General features: G+C 41.9%; 1 protein-coding gene across 5 annotated transcripts in view; it reads left to right on the top strand.

Annotated features, from left to right (window-relative positions):
* The window catches only part of PPP6R2 (protein phosphatase 6 regulatory subunit 2), a 232,444-nt gene that overhangs the window by 18,876 nt on the left and 190,531 nt on the right, over positions 1-23,037 (top strand). For 4 of the 5 annotated variants that reach the window (XM_077473574.1, XM_077473576.1, XM_077473573.1 and 1 more), the window contains exon 2: positions 21,637-21,744. The exons of the other annotated variant lie outside the window; for it this stretch is intronic. The gene's annotated coding sequence lies outside the window, so the exon portion shown is untranslated. The remainder of the gene's footprint in view (positions 1-21,636; positions 21,745-23,037) is intronic. 5 annotated transcript variants of the gene reach the window in all.

Raw genomic sequence — 23,037 nt, 5'->3', positions numbered from 1 at the left:
GCATTGACCATACTTCTCTTTTAAATCCTGCATCTCTTGGATGATTGCCGGGGGGGTCAGATGAATTAAGATTTCAACTAAAACTTCCAGACACCCAAGGGACACTTCTTGGGTAACGTCCCCCGTGCTAGTTTAATAAACAAAAAAAAAACTTTTTGACTAAACGTAGATGTTAACAATGTCATAAACATGTTGGGAAAGGAGGAACCAGGGAAAGCAAAACATAAGCAGATTCTTCTTCAGCTTTAAAGGACATTCCTTGTATTCTATGTGCCAGTTTTAGTGCCTGTTCACACTGTGGTGCTGGAACTGAATGCGATTTGAACAGGAATCGCACCACATTCCTGTTCAAATTACATGCAATTCTTAAGCAGTGAGATTTGAGCCATTCAATCTGACTGAAATTGCACCGCATTTTCACCAAACTCTTGCAGGACCCCCCCCCCCCCTTTTTTTTTATTTTTTCGTCGCACCCACCAGAATCTGATTGCATGGGTGTTCACACCATGCGATCCAATTGTGCAAATCGCACTGCGTTTTGCAAACCAATATTGGGATGTCGTTGACATATAAACCCACAGCAGTTTACGTGAACAGGGTGTGATTTCGATGGGCTGCAGAAAGCGCACCTAATTCGCAGCAAATTCCGCTCCTCATCAGTGTGAACCGGCACTCAAAAAAATAACAAAATGCATCACTATGAAATGACTTTACGTTAATTGTTGGAAGTCTTATCTTGTGATTTTATTTGACCTCCTTTTCCTGCACCATAGACCGCATTGAAACTCCTTTATCACCAACCTGAAGGGAACTGTATTTTTTTTTTTTTTAAAACAGTTTTATTCGCCAAGTGTGCATACATACAAAAAAAAGGCACCAGTTACAAAGTATATACTCAGCCATATACAACAAAGTGGCGGAAGTATGAACCGTTTACACAGTTGCACAGTGCGCAGGCAAAAACAAGTTATCACTTATAGCTTTTTTTTTTTTTCGGTCTTTGAATACTTAAAGCGGGAGTCCACCGGGACTCCGCGTTTTTTTTTTTTTTTTTAAAAGCCAGCAGCTACAAATACTGCAGCTGCTGACTTTTAAATAGTGACACTTACCTGTCCATCGCGCCCGCGATGTCGGCACCCGAAGCCGATCGCTCGCTCGTCTATCGGGTCCTGCCGCCGCCATCTTGGGTATGGGAATCAGGAAATGGAGCCTTTCGGCTTCATTTCCCGGTTCCCTACTGCGCATGCGCGAGCCGCGCTGCGCAATCCGGACGGTCCCCGCTGCCTCTGGGAGCTGTGTGTTTCCCAGCAGGCAGCGGGGCACTTGCTGAAGGGGGCGGGCGCTTGCAGAAAGGGGCGTAACGTACGCCCCTTTCCGCAGAGAGCTAGCCCGGAAGTGGGTGCAGTTACCTGGATTATCCAGGTAACTGCACCCCCCTCCCCCCTGAAAGGTGCCAATTGTGGCGCCGGAGGGGGGGGGGGATTCCGATGAGCGGAGGTCCATTTTAGGGTGGACCTCCGCTTTAACCATTCACCGATATGTATTACAGATCATATCGTTCGGCACCCGTATATATTATGGTAAACCAAGAACAAACCTATAAACAATTTATAAACCAAAACTATGTGGGTTAATTCCCCACCTTTTTCCGTGCTGTGTGCTGTCATCTCCCCACCCCCCCCGATATGCCCTCACCGATGACATCTCTCAGGAAATACTTATTCAACAATGGTATGTAATTGTGTCCCTTAGATATCACATGGCGTGGTTTCCTTAGAGTTTACCCATCTGCCCCATATTTTGTTAAATTTTTTCTTACTACCTCTTGCTTCATAAGTCATCTTGTACAGGGTAACGTTTGCATTGACCAGACCTTTCCATGCAGATAGGGTAAGAACCTCACTCTTAATCCAATTCAACACTATAAGTTTTCTGACATAATAATACAGTAATCGCAAAAATTGCCTTGTATTGTTATTCATCACCTCGTCCTCTATTACACCCAGGAGTCCCAAAAGTAGGCTACAGATATTCGGAAGATCAAAAGTGTCTGCAATAAACTGGGACACCTGTGACCATAGCGGTCGTATCTTACCACACTCCCACACCATGTGAATAGGGAACTGTATTTTTAAAGAACGGTTCCTGTGCAATGTTTTCTGTGAATTGGCTTTTTACTGTAGAAATTGATAATATAAGAAAGGGAAAGTAAATTTAGCTGTTCAAGATGAGTTGAAAAAAACATTTTTGATTATGAAGAGTAATGCAGATGGGGAAGGCATTAGAAGCTCCTGTTTGAAGCAGCAGACAGGCATTTCCCTAATGCACACATCCTTACCCCTAGCAGAGCATTTACCATTCCAGAAATAGACATTGGACTTTGGATTCTTCACTTTGCTTAATTTTTCAACTTTCAGATGATGTTCCCCAGCTGGTAATAGAAATGTCTTTCAGGTTGAGTTTGCATGTTTGGAAGAAAAAATATAGAGAATGACAAAGGCTATAATGTTGGGATTACCTGATCTTCTATTGCGTATATAACCAGTTTTTTTTTTTTTTTTCTGTTCTCTCATGTTAAAGCAGAACTCTGGGAATTTTGTTTCACCATGCAGTGGGGCTGTGCCCACACTGCATGGGTTACTTGTTTTGTCCAGGGCACACAAAAAGGCAGTACTTGCCCAATCCTTCAATCCTTTAGTAAACGGCGCTCCCCCACATTTATTGGTGGACTGTTCTGTCATCCTCATGTCCAGAGCCGATCTATGGGCATGATGTCATCAGGAACAGTCCATGCACAAGACCACTAGCATGCGGTGGGGGCAGGAGTGGCAGGGACGCATCTTGCAGTTGAAAGATTGGCGGATTAGGTAAGTACTGGTATATCTCTTTTCTCCTCTCCCCTAGACAAAAAAGAGCAGCTAACCCGTGCAGTGTGTGCACAGCCCCACTGAATGGGGAAAACAAAAATTTCTCCTGGAATTCTTTCTCAATGACCGGAGGATTTTTTACAATTTGGCACTGCACTGCTTTAACTGGTAATTGCGCGGTCATGCAATGTTATTGTCCTCCCCCCCCCCCCCACAAATAGAGCTTTCTTTTAATGGTATTTGATTGCCTCTGCGATTTTTTTTTTTTTTTTTTTTTGTCATATAAACGGAAAAAGACAGAAAATCTTGAAATACATTTTTTTCTACCTTTTGTTAGAAATTTTTCTTAATAAACTAAATTTTAGTCACACAGTTAGGCCAAAATGATTCAGCCACATGTCTTTGGTAAAAGAAATGTTAAGCGTATATTGGTTTGCGCAAAAGTTATAACGTTTACACAGGGAACTATAGATATAGAACAATAGTCAGCGGACAGTAGATAGCGGACATAAGAGAGAGAACAATAGAGAGAAGAAAAATACCACCACAACTATTTTTGGATTTTTTTATTCTTCTTTTATTTGTTTTTGTTTCTTCCACTTCTTTCACTGTTCTAAAAACTGTAAACTGAACGTTGCAGATTAGGGTTTCTCAAAATGTGATGGCCATCACATCTTTCGAGCCCTCGAGACCCTGTTAGTGTGCCTAGGACTGTGTGGTGCTGTACTCTATGTTAAAACGCCACTAGTGTGTGGTAGCGTTTGAAACATTCACCAATGCAGAGACCAGGTTGGTCAGGACAGGAGGGACAATAAAAATGGGTGTCATGCCTAAATCCGTGTTTGCAGACGCAACATCTTTTTGGCGGATTTCTTTGGGTAGGGGTACCAGGGAGGACAAAATGTAAATGCCTCTCATGCATCCGGCTCACTGTATTTGGATTGAGAAGTTGGGCAAGAGCACCGTCTGAAAACAGAAGGGCTCTGACAATCTTTTCCTGGTATTTAAAGGGATTGTAAAGTTTTATATATATATATATATATATATATATATATATATATATATATATATATATATATATATATATATATATATATATATATATATATATATATATATATATATACTACAGCTGGTATACTTTAAAACGGCCTATCATATACCTCTCTGCGCCAAACTAAGACCTTCATACACCTCCCAAAACAAAACGCACACACGTAAATATAAGAGTATATATATATATATACATATATACACTTCCCTTCAAGCGGATACCTGCATATGTAATAAATGCTAGAACCACACTATATTTGATAGTAACTGCTGAGTACCGTATATACTCGAGTATAAGCCGAGATTTTCAGCCTCTTTTTTTGAGGCTGAAAGTGCCCCCTCGGCTTATACTCGAGTCACCGCTGTCTGACTGCTCGATCAGCGTATCGAGCAGACAGACGGCGGACATTAAAATTCAAAAGCCGCGCCTCCTTCTCCGCCTCCGCCTGTGATAGGCGGAACACTGAATTTCCCAGCAGTCAGTGTTCCGCCTATCACGGACATCCGCTCATTCTCATACTACGGACGACGATGAGAGGATGTCCGTGATAGGCGGAACACAGGCTGCTGGGAAATTGAGTGTTCCGCCTATCACAGGCGGAGGCGGAGGCGCGGCTTTTGAATTGTAGAATGGCCGCCGAGAAGAGCGGCGATCCATCGGCACGGCACGGGACGGAGGAGGCACGGGACGGAGGAGGCACGGGACGGAGGAGGCACGGGACGGAGGAGGCACGGGACGGAGGAGGCACGGGACGGAGGAGGCACGGGACGGAGGAGGCACGGGACGGAGGAGGCACGGGACGGAGGAGGCACGGGACACAGGTAGGCTGGACACACACACATGGATGGATGGACACACACACATGGATGGATGGACACACACACATGGATGGATGGACACACACACACACACACACACACACACACACACACACACACACACACACACACACACACACACACACACACACACACACACACACACACACACACACACACACACGGATGGATACACACACACACAGGGATGGATGGATGGATACACACACACACACACACACACACACAGGGATGGATGGATGGACACACACACAGGGATGGATGGACGGACACACACACAGGGATGGATGGATGGATGGACACACACACAGGGATGGATGGACGGACACACAGGGATGGACAGCCATGTCTCACCCTCGGCTTATACACGAGTCAATACGTTTTCCAGTTTTTTGGGGGTAAATTGGGGGCCTCGGCTTATATTCGGGTCGGCCTATACTCGAGTATATACGGTATATTAAAACCCAGCAGAGCGGACAATGGTAGCAGCCGTTAAAAATTTTTATAATAAAAATATATAAAAAAAAGTTATACGAACAATTCATCAATATATACGAGAATATCAGTATAAAAACAGCGCTTATTTCTATAAAAAAAAGTCCTTTGTAGAAGTTGTAGTAAACAAAAAAAAGTCAAAAAAATCACTAGAGAGTTCCAAAATGTGCAGATAAGAAACCTTTATGTGTATAGAAAGTTTCTGGCTGTAAACTATATACACATATAGGGATTAATTGATGTTTCTTATGTCCTTTTTTATCCTCTTCCTATGCTATCCTTGTTTACTGCGAGTTTTATAGTTGTTTATAAATTGAGGATATATATATATCACACACACACACACACACACACACACACACACACACACACACACACACACACACACACACACACACACACACACACACACACACACACACACACACGGATGGATGGATACACACACACACAGGGATGGATGGATGGATACACACACACACACACACACACACACAGGGATGGATGGATGGACACACACACAGGGATGGATGGACGGACACACACACAGGGATGGATGGATGGATGGACACACACACAGGGATGGATGGACGGACACACAGGGATGGACAGCCATGTCTCACCCTCGGCTTATACACGAGTCAATACGTTTTCCAGTTTTTTGGGGGTAAATTGGGGGCCTCGGCTTATATTCGGGTCGGCCTATACTCGAGTATATACGGTATATTAAAACCCAGCAGAGCGGACAATGGTAGCAGCCGTTAAAAATTTTTATAATAAAAATATATAAAAAAAAGTTATACGAACAATTCATCAATATATACGAGAATATCAGTATAAAAACAGCGCTTATTTCTATAAAAAAAAGTCCTTTGTAGAAGTTGTAGTAAACAAAAAAAAGTCAAAAAAATCACTAGAGAGTTCCAAAATGTGCAGATAAGAAACCTTTATGTGTATAGAAAGTTTCTGGCTGTAAACTATATACACATATAGGGATTAATTGATGTTTCTTATGTCCTTTTTTATCCTCTTCCTATGCTATCCTTGTTTACTGCGAGTTTTATAGTTGTTTATAAATTGAGGATATATATATATTTTTTTAACTGTAATTTTATATTTTTAGGGATATTTGTGTTATGTGCTGCTCAGGTTATAATGTTTATAATGTTTGGCTTGCCTCTGCAATTAACAGATCGCGACGTATGCGACGATCGTTTTTGCTATTGGCTATAGTTCCTCCCCGCATTGTATTGTCAGGCTGTTACGTCCGGTCTCCATGACGATGTGCAGCGTCGTGTGGGCTGGACATTGCGTGGTTGTCTGATTGGCTTGCGGAGAGAGGGCGGGCTGTACATATATTGGCCGGTTGCGTCGTGTAGCCACGCCCTCGGTTGAAGTCGGAAGTGACGAAACGCGTCAGGGCGTGGCCTACACGACGCTACCGGAAGTGAGGTGTGCACTCCACCGCTAACCACGGACCAGGAAGTGATACCCAGTGTATACAGGGGAACACTGGTGAATGGTTCTGGAATTACTAATTCGGTGAAGTACATGATTTTAACGCTGATGTTACTCTTTGTTAATGTACGCATATATTGAAGTGGGTGACTTTGCTGATATGTGTCAAACTTTTTAAAAAATAAAACCGTATTATGCTATGTATATATTCTGTTTCATTCCTATGATATACTTGGAGGACTACTTGTGACTGCAACGCTAAAGGGGGATATATATGAATATTACTATATCCATTGAAGTGATTACTCCTTAAGGCTTATCTTATCAGCTGTGTCTGGTGAGTTTAACCCCCGAGGGGGATACGCATCACATGTGGTGAAGCACTCCCGGTTTATGGTGGAAGAAAGTTTGGCAGCACCTTTGATCACCTTACAACGTTGATTAGATCACTATAGGCACCTTATCTGCACATTTTGGAACTGTCTAGTGATTTTTTTGACTTTTTTTTGTTTACTACAACTTCTACAAAGGACTTTTTTTTATAGAAATAAGCGCTGTTTTTATACTGATATTCTCGTATATATTGATGAATTGTTCGTATAACTTTTTATATATATATATATATATATATATATATAATTTTTTTTTTTTAAATAAGAAACATATCATACTACGTTCATGCGAGCTCCCTCGCATGGTGAGAAGCACCTGCGGGCGCGCTCCCGTGAGACAGCCGGCGGCTATAGCCACTTTTTTTTGTACCAGCGTCTGGCCTTATGGGCAATTTGGGTAAGGCACCAACAACTGAGGTCCACCCCTCCCATGTTAAGGTTATATTCGTGGACACAGAGGGGTTTCTCCTCAACACCAGTCGCCGTAGGAATTTGCCGCGTCTGCGTGAAGCGAGGACAGAACAAAAACTTTCCGTGAATCCCTCCACTTCACTGCTAACAAATTATTACACTTCAAGCAGGCTCTCTCCCCCCGTCTAAGTTGGGATTGTACAAGCTGTTTGGGGGAAGTCCCGGCAATTGGATCGCATGGTACCACGTGTGCCAATTCCATAATCAAAAAGGGGACTAAAAAGTGGCACGCTCATGTAATTGTCTACGTACAAGTGGTACCACTTTCCGAATAAGGGTCCCACCAGGTTACCAGCGCTCACTATGTAGTTTGGGCAGTTCTCCGGCTCTATGTGACCATCTCTTCCATTTTTATGTAAACCATAAAACTATATGTATAGCCTGTAACCCTGCCACAGAGCTTATACATGTTGACCCCGTATCTGGCACGCTTGCTGGGAAGATGCTGTTTGATAGACAAGTGGCCATAAAATTTAATCGGGGACTCATCAACGCAGACAACTTGTTTGGGAGTAAAGAAGCATGCAAAACGTTGGTTTAAGTGGTTTACGAGGGTCCTAATTTAGTAGAGACGATCAAATCCAGAGTCACCCCGAAGATGACAGAGTTCATTGTCATTGGCATGAACTGCAAGATCTGCTCATATCGTGCCCTGGCCATGGAGGCAGAGAACCAGGGCATATGGTGAATTGGGTCAATGGACCAATATGACCGCAACTCACTCTTTTTAGTTATGCCCGTGAGGAGGGATAGGCCCAGAAAGGTCTTAAATTCGGAAACCGTAATTGGTTTCCAATCTCTGGCAAGGGACAACTGGGGATTAGCGGCGATGAATTGACCAGCATACAAATTGCTTTGGTCCACCATAGATCTTTAGAGATCTTCGGTGAAAAACAGCGAATAAAAATCAAGTGACGTAAATTCAACTGTTTCCACCTGAATTCCGGGTTGGCCAGTGAATGGGAGAAGTACGGGTGCTACAGAAGTGGTGGGTTCCCAAGTAGTAATGGCGAATGCAGCAGGAAGGGCACTATGGGCTCGAGTGGCCTGTCTGTCGTCTTCTTGGTGGCAGTGGGACACTACTCGTGCTTGTCACCTTGCCTGCTTGAACTGCGCTTAGACCTCTTTCACACTGGGGCGCTTTGCAGGCGCCAAATCTCTAAAAATAGTCTGCAAAGCACCCTGAAAGAGCCGCTCCTGTGTCTCCAATGTGAACACTGGAGTGGTGTGTGGCAGAACGCTAAAAAAAGTCCTGGTAGCAGCATCTTTGGAGCGGTGAAGGAGCGGTGTGTATACCACTCCTGCCCATTGAAATCAATGGGCAGCGCGGCTATATCGCCGGCAAAGCAGATGGTTTTAACCCTTTCTTGGCTGCTAGCAGGGGCAAAAGCGCCCCGCTAGCGGCCGAATAGCGCCGCGAAATTGACAGTAATGCGCTGCTAAAAATAGCATCGCTTTACTGCCGACACACCCACTGCCCCACTAGGTACTAGGCTGCTGGTGCTTGCCAGTTCGCCATAAGGAATAGCAGCACTAGTGCTGGCTCGCTGCTCCATACGAGGGACCTGTGGTTCTTGCACCTCAACGACAGAAGATCGCAGTCTGGTATGTCTGACCTTGGCAGAGCTATCTGTCAGGTTGCCGCTGCTGTCTACAGGTTCCTATTCTGAGCCTAAATCTGGCAGATGAGTGACTTCCTCTTCACTATCTGTCATGCTCAGAAACGTGTAGGCCTCTTCACTACTGTACCTTTGATTTGACATTTTGGTCTCTAACTTTACTGGTACACCAGTGAGACTCGCAGGTAAAAAAGCACCTGACGGTGACTGCTTCAAACGCTGCAAAAAAAAAACTGTTTAGCGTTTGCAGGGGTCAGGCTGACCCTGATGTAACAGCGTTTCAATGGAGTTATTGACTGGGTGCTCCATTGTGAGTTAGGGATAGGGGGTGAAAATGAGTGGCCTTACCCCGGGAGCTGACAAGCCATACCACTCTAAAAAACAAAAAAAAACTGGCTCCTAAATTCAAAGCAAATTTGTCAACCCCTGTTATATATTATACAGTATAAGTAGTTTTTTATTTATTTTTCACAGTGATTGTTGGGCTTATTGATTGTGTTTCCTGTCTAAAGTTCTGCTTTTAAATGTTTCATATGCAGCCTTCACGTGCATATCATTGCTATTCAACATTTTAGTATGGCTATATATAAACTGCAGACTGCATTTCTCTATACAAATAATACATTTGCTTGGTTCATACGCTCAAAAATACTTTCAGTAGTCTGCAGCTGCTGTTGCATTCCCGTGGCCGTGTAATCAGTGAACTGCTTGTTGCTCACAGGCAGGGTGGATATAAATCAAATGTTAAAAGAAATCATCTAAGTTTTTATTTATTATTATTTTTTTATCATATATATATATATATATATATATATATATATATATATATATATATATATATATATATATATATATATATATATATATATATATATATATATATATATATATATATATCTATATCTTATTTTTTTTATTTTATTTTTCATAGTGCAAAAAATAAAAACAGCAGAGATGATCAAATACCACCAAAAGAAAGCTCTTTTTGTGGGGAAAAAAAGGATGTAAATTTTGTTCGGGTGCAGTGTCAAGCGACCGCTCAATTGTCTGTTAAACCGACGCAGTGCCAAATCGCAAAGAATGGCCTGGTCATTCAGCAGCCAAATCTTTCGGGGGTGAAGTGGTTAAGTGAGTGAGGTTATTTTTAATTCAAGGCGGAGGTCCAGTCAAATTTTTTGTTTATTAAAAAAGTCAGCAGGCTACAAAACAAGTGTATCTTCTGCCTTTTAATAAAGACACTCACCTGTCCCATAGTCCAGCGACGTGGCCACCCAAACCCTCCCTTCTCTCCCCCGCCTGTCCACGGCACTGGTGATACTACTGTGGGTGCACATGTCTCACTGCCCTGTCCTGAATGAACAGGCAATCTTCTGGGACCTGTGATGTGTCCCAGAAGATTGCAGAGAGAAAAGGCTGCCTAAGTAGTCTAAGTGGAAGTGGGAGCTCGTCGGTAATCGTGATGCATCGCGGAATTAAATCATTGACCAGATAATCCAAATCGAATCGTGAGACCAGTGAAGATGCGCACCTCTACTATATACCTTGTTTACAGAGCACAGATCGGCGATCACATGATCCACCATCTTTCTTCTGTCTTGCATGACAGCTTCAGTGGGTGAGGCAGTCTCTCTCCTCTCTTCTCCTCTCCTCTTTTCCTGAATGACTTCAGTGGGGGATCCTCTGCCCTGCCCACTGCAGCTTTAACGCGAGAGAGGAGAAAGACGTCGGGGCACTGCGCTCTGTAAACAATGTATATAGCTGTATTTGTTTATAAAGCACTGTCACAGGGGGTACATTAGATTCATCAACCAAGAGGATAATGTAAATTGTACCCTGTGGGTTAACAAACAAACACGTTAATGTTTCTTGGCTGACGCTTGGCAACTTGAAGTTTCAGCTCCCTCTATACATTTTTAATAGGGTTAAAGTCTGGAGGCTGGCTGTGCCACTCCATGACGCTAATGTGCTTCTTCTTGAGCCACTCCTTTGTTGCCTTGGCGGTATGTTTCGGGTCATAATAGAATATGATTTTAAGTGGGCAAACGTACAAAATCTGCAAGGGATCAAATAATTGTACCCTCTGTATGTACAACCCCAATTCCAAAAAATGTTGGGATGCTGTGTGAAATCTAAATAAAAACGGAATGCAATGATTTGAAAATTTCATAAACCCATGTTTTATTCACAATCTAAAATAGAAAACATATTAAATGTTTAAATTGAGAGAATGGACCGTTTTAGGGGGAAAAAAATAAGGTAATTTTGAATTTGATGGCAGAAAAACTTCCCGAAAAAATTGAGACTGGGTAATGTATACCACAATGTAGCATCCACTCTTCTTTTAATGACACTTTGTAAAAGTTTGGGAACTGAGGAGACCAGTTGCTGGATATTTGAAAGAGGAATGTTGTCCCATTTTTGCTTGATATATGATTCTAACTGCTGAACAGTGCAGGTAGTGCACTTTGCAGCAGAACTATTTTCTTACAACGGCTTCTTCATTGCATTTTTGGATGGCACGGGGAACTGTGTTCACAGTGACTTTTGGAAGCATTCCTGAGCTCATGCAGTGATGTACATCATTGAATCTCGTCTGTTTTTAGTGTCATCCGAGGACCCAAAGATCACAGGCATTCAATATTGCATTTTTGCCATGCCCCTTGCACAAAAAGAGTTCTCAAGATAATGTAGATGATGATTTATTTAAAGTCTTTGCAATTTTACATTAAACATTATTCTGAAATGGTAAAGCCATGTGTACAATTTATCACTAATTATGCACAGCTGGCCTCCAGTAGTTCATGGTGACCAGAAACCCACCAGATGTGAGGGTAATTAGTCACCATTGGGATATGGGGGGACCATGTAGGCAGGCAGTGGCTGCAAAGAGGCAGCAGAAGATCAGCAGCACTGAGACACTACTTTAATCCTGTTTTTGTATTTTATTTAAAGTGTCACCAAAGCTTAATTTAGATGTGCAGTTGGGTGATAAAAATGTTGTGGTAGAGTCGTGTTTTTGCCACCCACCAACCTTAAGCTGCAATATGCCACTCTCGCAATGCAATTGGCACATATTAATGAGTTCTCCATAGAACAATTTGTATTGCCGTTCTTCCTGGCCAGCCTACAACCCTGACGTAACGTAAAAAAAAACTGTCTCCTAACTTTATTTTTTTGCTGGCTCCTAGATTCAAAGCAAATTTGTCAAGCCCTGCCTCATGGGATATGTAGTCTCACAACAGCTGGGGGCTGTAGTTTAGAGATCCCTGCTCTAAGATTTTATACCCAATCATGTTACTGACCTGTTGCCAATTAACCTAATTAGTTGCAAAATGTTCTTCCAGCTCTTCCTTGTTAGTACCACTTTGTCAGCTTTTTGTTACCCTGTCCCAACTTTTTTGAGATGTGTTGCTGCCATCAATTTCAAAATTACCTTATTTTTTCCTTAAAATTGTACCTATAGCATAAGTTTAAACTGAAATAATTTTCTTTTGTGAATTAAAACATGATTTTATGAGATCTGAAAATTATTGCATTCTGTTTTAATGTAAATTTTACAGTGTGCTGACTTTTTTGCGTTTGTAGATGACAATTGATGTTTTTCATGATGAGTCCAAGACTGGACAGTTTCACTGAGAACCAGGAGCCAGCTTAAAAAGTTAGGTGCCGGAAGAACACGGTTACCTTGGTGAGCGGTATTTTATTACCCACCGTGAATTTGATGCACAGTAGAGTATATGTGTGTTGGTAAAACAGCCTTCTGCCAGGACACACTGGAAGTATATGGCCTGACGCAGGTGATTTTAGCATACAAAGCCTTCCAAGGAGTGTGTTGTACAAACGAGTCTGCTCTTAGGACACGCTAGAAAGTATTGAGCCTGATATTGAAGATTATGGGGTATAAAGCACTGGTTATAGGAGAAGTTCACTTTAAAAAAATAAAATAAATGCACTTTTTTTTTTTTTGCAGGTAAAATAAATTTGCATTTATTTTTTTGTTGCAGGGGCCTGGAAAGCATTGTACCATCGATCAGCAGATCGCTGATGCCATGCAGGTCTCCTGCAGACCTGTCAGTGTATCTGATTACCCGTACATCCCGTACAGGCAAGCTGATACTCCCCGACAAAAACTCTCAATGAACTACCACAGTGCTCATTGAGAACTACAAGCTGACGGCTGCTAAGGATGTCGGGGCTTGTAGTTCATTCAGACATGCGTAGCTGTGTGTCTGAATGACGTGGCCTTGTGGGCAGAGCCCTGCACGGCCATTCTGTTTTTTACACAGTGGCAGCTTGTACCGGGAACTTCTCCCATACTGATGCCACAGGGAGGGCAGGTGGCGGCTTCAACACTGGGAACATGTTACCTGTTCTACCCTAAAATCGGTGGAACGTGTAGCATGTTCCCAAAGGTGAATTTGTCCTTTAAGCCAGAGTATTGTGTCTGATGCTGTACATGGCAGCATCTAAGGAGTAATGAGATCAGTAGTAACCAGGTTGCAAATGGACCTGATACAGAATATTCAAAAAAATAGAACATGAAGCACAAGACTTGACACCAAAGATTTAGTATAGAGCACTGATCCATCTTTTGAAAAATGCAGTATACTAATCCGTCTTCTCCCTACATCGTACGTGCAAGCATACTGTCCCTGCAGTGAGTATACAGTGTAAAATGAAAGCAGGATGAGAAAGTTGGGGGAAGGGTACTGGGTGGGGAATGTCTACCTTTTAGTTTAAACCTAAACCTTGCCATATACTGATTGAAACTGAATTGGTTCAACGGGATTCGGCTGAATTTTGATCAGTGTAGTCTGACCCTTTAGTAAGACTGGGTATAAGAACAGCAGTGGGTGGAGAATATATCGGGGTAGGTAGGGGGACTAGAGGAAAAAATGGGAAGGTACAGACTTGTTGGTAAAGGGCTCAGAATGTCTGAAAGAGGGAATAGATGACATCAAGTAGGAGAGGGGTAGGGAACCTCGGCTCTCCAGCTGTTTTGAAACTACAAATCCCATCATGCCTCTAGGAGTTATGCCTGTGATTGTTGGGGTCTTGCAATGTCTCATGGGACTTGTAGTTTCAAAACAACTGGAGAGCCGACGTTCCCTACCCCTCCAGATCAAATTAGGATTGAAGTTGATCAACCAAGAGTTGCTTAAATTTAATTTTTTGTTGGGCAACCCTTGAAGATTATAATATATAATTGAGATAATGATGGGTAATGTAGCATCTCCTGTTCATTCAAGAAAACGCATCTGTATATAAATGTCGTCATTGAGGATAAGTTGTGGTGGATACAATGTAAAATACTGTCAGCATGACCCAGTTTTATATCGGCTTATGATTATACTAATCTTTCCTTTTTTTTTATACATAGTAGAATCTTCTTTCTTTTTTTTTTTTTTTAACCTAATTGTTGTCTTTTAATGCATAAAGCAAATTGTCAGTGGTTGTGTGACTAAGTAACTCTCAAAACCATGCCTGCACTATGGCATTCAGAATACTAAAAATAACATTACAGGGACACCTTCCATTCCGTAGCCTGCAGTATTTTTATTCACTGCCACATGATGTATAATATTTTCCCATCTCTCCTTGTTACATGATAGTGTCATATGTTGTGTAGATTGAGTAAAGCAAAGGTTTACTTGGATCAAAAAATATGCCATTCTATATCGTACATACCTGTATTTTAAAATCAGTTGTGTTGTTGCAAATATATTGATGTTCTACCTCTATCATACAGTTGTGCTTATTTTACATATTGTGCACTCTTGCAGTGTTTAATTAAATTTAACTGTAGTGATTTAAAGTGGGCATAAAGGAGTGTGTGTGTGTGTATGTATGTATGTGTATATATATATATGTATATGTATATGTATATGTATATGTGTGTGTGTGTGTGTATATATATATATATATAATAGAGAGAGATAATAAACGTGTTGGATCTAAAATGTCAGGTTTCTGTGATGTAAAAAAATGAGACAGATATATCTTAGAACTTTTTCAACCTTTTGATGTGACCTATAAACTGTCCAACTGAATTGAAAAACAAACTGAAAAAAAAAAAAGTGTTTGAATATGGGTGCACACCCTCTTATACCTGGGTATTTTTTTTGTTTGTTTTTCAGTTTTATACTTACCTCAGTGGATGCAGCATCAGTCCCTCGGTGCCTCTACACTGAGAACAAGTGATCGAACACCGCCGATCGCTCGGTTTTCAGAGCTCCATAAGCAGAGGGCTGTAGACTGTCAGTCACAGCTCTCCACTCTTCTTCCTCCTCGCTCATTGGAGCGCTGAGCTGTGGAGGGGGCAGAGCGACCATCTATCTCAGGCTCTCATCAGCTTGATGAGACGGGTGTCAGTCCAGGCACCTGGCGGATCCAGACTCCATGGTCGGGATGACACGGTACCTGGACTGACATTGGTGACGTCAGCAGAGAGTGGACTTCAGTCCACTCTCTGCTGTAAAACGGGTCACAGAAGTGCAAAACGAATTGCACTTCGAAACGAGCTTTGGCTATATTTCTCCTTTTTTAAGCAATCCCTTTCAAACTCATGTTAAATAGGAGTCAGTACACACTGGCCATCATTTTATAGCGCTTCTAAATAAACTCCAAATAAAGTTTAGCTGTTCTAGTAGGTCTTTCCTGACATTTTTCTTAGTCGCATACTACAGCAAAAGACATGGTCCGCAGAGAGCTTCCAAAGCATCAGAGGGATCTCATTGTTAAAATGCGTCAGTCAGGAGAAGGGTACAAAAGAATTTCCAAGGCATTAGATATACCATGGAACACAGTAAAGATTGTCATTGTCAAGTGGAGAAAAAAAAGGCACAACAGTGACATTACTAAGAACTGGATGTCCCTTCAAAATTGTTGAAAAAACGAGAAGAAAACTGGTTAGAAAGGCTTCCATGAGGCCTACAGCAACATTAACCACTTTCAGACCGGACCAATTTGCTGGTCAAAGACCAGACCACTTTTTGCGATTCGGCACTGCGTCGCTTTAACTGACAATTGCGCGGTCGTGCGACGTGGCTCCCAAACAAAATTAACGTCCTTTTTTTCCCACAAATAGAGATTTATTTTGGTGGTATTTGATCACCCCTGCGGTTTTTATTTTTTGCGCTATAAACAAAAATAGAGCGATAATTTTGAAAAAAACGCATTATTTTTTACTTTTTGTAATAATAAATATCCCCCAAAAATATATAAAAAAACATTTTTTTCCCTCAGTTTAGGCCGATACGTATTCTTCTACATATTTTTGGTAAAAAAAATCAGAATAAGCGATTATTGATTGGTTTGCGCAAAAGTTATAGCGTTTACAAAATAGGGATAGTTTTATAGCATTTTTATTAAACATTTATTATTATTTTTTTTTTTACTAGTAATGGCGGCGATCTGCGATTTTTTTTTTTTTTTTTTTTATTCTGACTGCGACATTGTGGGGGACCCATCGGACATTCTTGACACATTTTTGGGACCATTGTCATTTATACAGTAATCACTGCTATATAAATGCAGTGATCCCTGTGTAAATGACACTGGCAGTGAAAGGGTTAACCAGTGGGTGGCAGTGTAGGGGTTAAGTGTTCCTAGGGGTGTGTTACTAACTGTGGGGGGGTTGGGCTTTCATTTAGTGTACACTGATCTCTGCTCCAATCACATGGAGCAGAGATCAGCGTCACTAGTTGCTAGGCAGAATGGAAAAATGTTGTTTACACAGCATTTCCTCCATTCGGCCGCTCCGTGAGACGATCGCGGGGATGCCCGCGGCGATCGAGTCCGCGGGTCCCGCGACCGGACTCACGGGGGTCCCGACCAGTGCGGGAGCGCGCCGCCGGAGGCGCGCTCCCGATGGCACGGCGGCATCGAATATTGGACGTACATGTACGCCAATATGCCTGCCCGTGCCATTCTGTCGACGTACATCGTCGTGCGCTGGTCGGGAAGTGGTTAAAGGCACTGCAGGAATATCTGGCAAGTACTGGCTGTGTGGTACATGTGACTACAATCTCCCACATTATTCTTATGTCTGGGCTATGGGGGTAGAGTGGCAAGAAAAACAAGTTACAAAATCACATCTGAAGTCTCCCAAAAGCATGTGGGAAAATGTGTTATGGTCTGATGACACCAAGGATTAACTTTTTGGCCATAATTCCAAAAGATATGTTTTATCACCAAAAGAACACCATAGCCACAGTGAACCATGGTGGTGGCAGCATCATGCTTTGGGGGCTTTTTTTCTTCAAGCATATATTGGTTTGCGCAAAAGTTATAGCGTCTACAAACTATGGTACATTTTATGGAATTTACGCAGCTTTCTTGAGGTGCTAAAATGGCAGGGCAGCACAGAACCACCCCCGAATGTCCCATTTTGGATAGTAGACACCCCAAGGAAATTGCTGATAGGCATGTTGAGCCCATTGAATATTTTATTTTTTTGTCTCAAGTGATTGAAAAATGGCAATGTTGTCACTGAAATTAGATATTGCTCACACATGCCATGGGTATATGTGGAATTACTACACAAAATACATTCTGCTGAAAAAAAAAGATGATCTTATGCCAAGTACATAGATGCCAAACACGTCATTTTTTTAAATTGCGCACAGCAGCAACAAACTATATATAATTTTTTTTAATTTGTATATTTTTTTTATAAATTTTTTTTTTTAAAAGCCTTTACAGGTTACCATTTTAGATTTACAGAGGTCATCTCCTGCTAGAATTACTGCATCCGAACAGGTGTTCGTGGTGATACCTCCACATGCATGATGCAATTGCTGTTCACATACGTAACGAGACCGACACTTGCGTTTACCTTTGTGCACGGGTGGACAGGGATGTTTTTCATTTTATTATTTTTTTCAATTATTAATTTAGCTTTTTATTTTTACACTTTTATTTTTAATTTGGGGTCTGAAAGACTCTAGATCTCTCCTCAGCCCTCAAAGCATCTGACCACACCAAGATCGTTGTGATAAGATGCTTTGCTAATTTGCCAATGGCGCTGTTTATGTCCAGCAAAACCAAAGTCATGAAATGCTCGTAGCTTCCGGTTTCTTGGACCATAGAGGTGATTGAAGCCGTTGTAGACTCCGATCAGCTCTATGGTCAGCTGGCGGAACCACCAGCTGCATTCTCGGCTTTCCAGGTGGATCAGAAGAGCCAGAGGAAACCATGGAAGACGGTAGGAGGGAACATTCCACAGCTTGGATTGCTTTTTATGTGAAAATTGACCACCGTCTGAAAAGAACAATACCAAGATGATACCTAAACCTGCAGGCATCATTCTTGTGTAACCACTTAAAGTCCAGTACACCGCTGGTCCTCGTTGGTCATATATTGTAATGTTCTCCTTTTTTTTTTTTTTTTTCAATCGGCCTGTGGATGAAAAAATAAATTTAATAGATTTTTCCATTCATGTTGATCAATCAGTGGTATGCCCACCATTCGTATCCACCCACTTTTAATGATGGGCATACATGCATCATTTTCCCCCTTTTTTCTTTTTTTCTTTTTTTTTTTTCGTTCAAATTCCTCCATTCACAGCTATAAATGTGGATGAAGAAATCTCTGCCAAGAAAAGTAAATAAAAAAATATATGCTGAAGCATAGGGGCTATCGGCCCCTAATGTCTACCCCTGCCCCTATGTTTCAGCATATATGCTCTTTTTTAAACTGTGGTGATGAAATCTCCTCCTACAGCACTGGAGTCGCTGATTAACGTATCGTTCGAGCAAACCCTGTTGCTGTCAAAATCAGTGCAGCTGAATGGCGTACCTGCAAAGCACATAATGGTTAACAATAAAACAAAGTAACAATACAGTAGGACATACCTGCAAAGCAAACACGATAAAACACCGTAACAAAACATTACAGTTAACATAAAATACAGTAACAGTAGAGAGCAAGAAGAACAATAAAACTTTAACTATTTTTTTGGCTTTTTTATTTATTTTTACACTTTTATTGTAACTATAAACGTTCCAGCTTAAGGTATCAAAATGCGTTGGTCATCTCTTCTTTCGAGACCCTGTGAGATAGTGTGTCCTTGGAATGCGCCGTGCTGTACCCTACGCTAATACTCCACTAGTGTGTGGTAGTGACAGAAACATTTACAGATGCAGAGACCAGGTTGGTCAGGACAGGAGGGACAATAAAAGCAGGTGTCACGCCCATATCCGCTTTTTCTGCAGACATGACCTCTTTTTTGGGGTGCTTTTTGGGCAGGGGTACCACAGAGGACCTCCCGAAAAATGCCTCTCATGCAGCCTGTTTACTGCACTTGCATTGGCAAGTTGGGCTACAGCACCGCCTGGAGAAGGGCTGTGATGATCTCTTCCTGGAATTTTAGGAAGGATCCAGTTTCATCTTGGAGCTTTGTATAGCACATAAGCTTTCAGCGGAGCCAATTGAAATGAAATAAGCATACAGACACTTTTTTTGTACCAGCGTCTGGCCTTATGGGCAATTAAGTATGGCACCATCATCTGGTCGTTGAAGTCCTCCCCTCCCATGTTAAGGTTGTATTCGTGAACACAGAAAGGGGTTTCTCAACCACACCAGTCGCCGTAGAATTTTCGAGTGTCGTATCGTCTGCGTGAATATACAAAAAAGGAGCTGCGCTAAATATATCACTGCACACTAACAAAGATATAAATGTGCTGCAAAAATTCATAAATGAATTTGAATCGTGACAATATAATATAAAAATAAAATGTCAATGCTTAATAGTGATGTAAAGAATAAATGCTATTAAATATAGAAAAGCTAAATTTAAGGTCTGATTTAACAGACTTAACAAATCGTGACTACAAGAAAAGTCCACAAATAATGGTCACGTGTAATAATGTAAAATCAAAACGTGGAAACCAAAGTCCATGTATAGATCTGTGACTTTTCAATGGTGATATTGCGCTGGATCCTCCACAGAAAGCGACATGTGAAAAAACCACCCCAAAAAAACACTGCCGCTTACCGGAGCAAGGTGGTCCCTTACTACAGGGGGGCCACACCAAGCAGATGGCTGTAACCCCAGCCCAGGATATCTCTGGTACACAGATGCCTCAATAAGAATGGTCCGCAGGTAGGCAAGTTCAAATACGTTGCAAATTCCCCATAAAATAAAGGCTTGTAAAGCATAAAACACTTTCAAATTTATTATATATAAAAAGACAAATGGACACTTACAAACGTGAAAAAAGTTCAGCATAAAATGCGAGCTGGCCGACCTCGCAAACAGCCCTTCGCTCCTCCTCACTACGTTTTTTGTCATCAATAGGACATCGTCACGGGGCACCTGCGTTAATAGAGGACAGAACGAAAACATTCCGTGTCCCCCTCCACTTCACTGCACACAAATTATTACATCTCAAGCAGGCTCTCTCCTGGTCTAAGTCAGGATTCTACAAGCTGTTGGGGGAAGCCCCGGCGATTAGATCACAAATGTAAAAACCAATACTAATGTAAATCAAAATCCAATAAACCATATATAGATATATCTATACCACAACACCATGCATTAAAAGAAATATATAAATCAAAAGTGCTCGTGCTCCGTGATATTGCACTCCTCTCGTACTCCTTGGGCTTCAAATTACTGCTACAATGTCTATACTGGCTGGCTGGTCTATTCCTTTACCTGCTGAGATAGCTAATAAAACTGTTATTTGAAAAAAAAAAGTAAGGGCCCCAACGCGGAACCTTGTGGTACACCACTGATAACCTTAGACCATTCAGAATAAGAATCATTAAAGTGGGGTGTCCCAAAAAATAAAATTAAGTCAGCAGCTACAAATACTGCAGCTGCTGACTTTTAATAATCGGACCCTTATCTGGGTCCAGCGATGTGGGGGAACGAAGCCCCCCCTCGTTCCCCGCTCCGCTCGCGGTGCAGTCATTCGTACTGTGAGCACCAGGCTGTGGCTTCACAGTAAAATCCAATTCACAGCCATCCACCTCTGTCCAAGGGTCCGAGGCGGGGAGCAGCCATCTCGAGCTGCTGAGAGCCCGAGATGGCTGCTCCCCGCCTCTGCACAGCCCAGAGCTCCAATGATTGAGGAGAGAGAAGAGTAGAGAGCTGTGACTGATAGTCTACAACTCTCTGCTCGCTGTGAAAACCGAGGGATCGGCGGTGTTCGATCGCTTGCTTCTCAGTGTAGAGGCGCCGAGGAACAGATGCAGCATTGAATCCATGTTGCATCTACCTAGGAGGTAAGTATGATGGAGGAAAAAAAAAAAAAAAACCTTTACTTCTCTTTTAATGGTACCATTTGTTATACTAATTATAAAATTACAGTTAGTCAATTGTTTGTTCTGTTTTTTGCTCTGTTGTGCAGTATATGTCTTTTATGTTATTCTACAGCCACACATTTTGTTTGTGTTGTGCTAATTCAGAAGCATTTCCTGCTTGTATACTTGCAGGAACACTATTGCAGTACGCCGTCCCTTGTGTTTTCATCTTACAGCCCAAATGTATGTGAGAGGTCCTCTTCGATACCTACTTTGAGACTTGCTGTGTTTCTTTACAAGGTAATGCCTACTTTTGTTACAATATTGCAAACTATAAAGTGATCAGTGTGTTTATGCCACTCTCTAGAAAAAAATATAATACTTCACCATTATGTATGGATTGCATAGTTTGTGTGAGATCATCATTTTTAAAGGCCATCTACAGGCACAGACTTTTTTTAAAAAAATGCTCCTATTTACTACTTTAGGGGCTCTCTAAGCTTAGCTAAGTGATTCTGATGTGTACAGTAGGGGGCTGCGCTTCCAGCTCTTTGCTGTGTCAGAATGGTATTTTTTATCGACACTAGTTCTGGTGTTTGTGCCTCCTTTTACACAAAGCACAACACAAATGTCATAGATGTGTTTGGCGTATGGCACAGCAGTGGAGTTACAACACCAGAACTATTGTCTGTCATACAACTCCCCACTGTGCATATTAGACTAGCATGCTCAGCAGAGTAGAGTGTTAAATCTGGTATTAAAGATTTTAAGAAAAAAAAAAATAGAGTTGTGCCTGATGTTGTTTTTAAATTGTATAACTTGATTTTGCTGCTTTCTTTAAAGTGCTTACTTGCTTTTAGCAATTCCACTGTGCATAGCAGCCCCAAACCTCCTCTTCTCTGTTCCCCTGCCGGTACTCTGGCTCCTTCTTTCCACCAATTACAAGTTCAGGCTTGCTCTTGAGCCTTATGGCCTGCATCTGTTGACACTGGCAGAAGAATTCTCTTTGCCCCCGCACTCCCTCCTTACTGGTTTTGATTGACAACAGTGGGAGCAAATGGCTCTCTGTGTCTTGGTAAAGCCAACAAGACCAGGACGTGGTGGATAGATGAGAGCTGCAGAGGGCCACAGAGCTGGATTGAATGAGGGTGCGGGTAATTAAAAGGGGAAATGGGGATATGGGCTATTGATGCATTAATCTAAAAATATTTTGGATTTATAACCACTTAAAACACCAGAAGAACCAACTCAATCCTCACAATAAAATTTCATTTAGAACTATTGAAAATGTATTTATTTTCTTACATCGGGGGACACAGAGCCATAGTACTTATGTGGGTTTTAGGGCCACTGATAGGTGATGGACACTGGCATACCCTAAGGCAAGAAGTGTACTCCCTATATAACCCCTCCCAATACTGGGAATCCTCAGTTTTTTCGCCAGTGTCTAAGGTGTTGGTCACGAGTAAAGATGTACTGTGCTGAGCTCCACTGGAAGCTTCCTTGCTGGGGCTAGCCATGCTGACCGGATCTGTTCTGATGTCCTTTTCATGGGCTAAATGGATGGTACCCGGGCCTCGTGTCCGAAGAAAT

Source organism: Lithobates pipiens, unplaced genomic scaffold (assembly GCF_037356315.1).
Source record: "Lithobates pipiens isolate NorthernLeopardFrog02 unplaced genomic scaffold, aLitPip1_a1.2 Scaffold_8, whole genome shotgun sequence".
Taxonomy (NCBI): Eukaryota; Metazoa; Chordata; class Amphibia; order Anura; family Ranidae; genus Lithobates; species Lithobates pipiens.
Note: the sequence above shows the minus strand (reverse complement) of the source record. Positions and strands in the feature narration are given on the sequence as shown.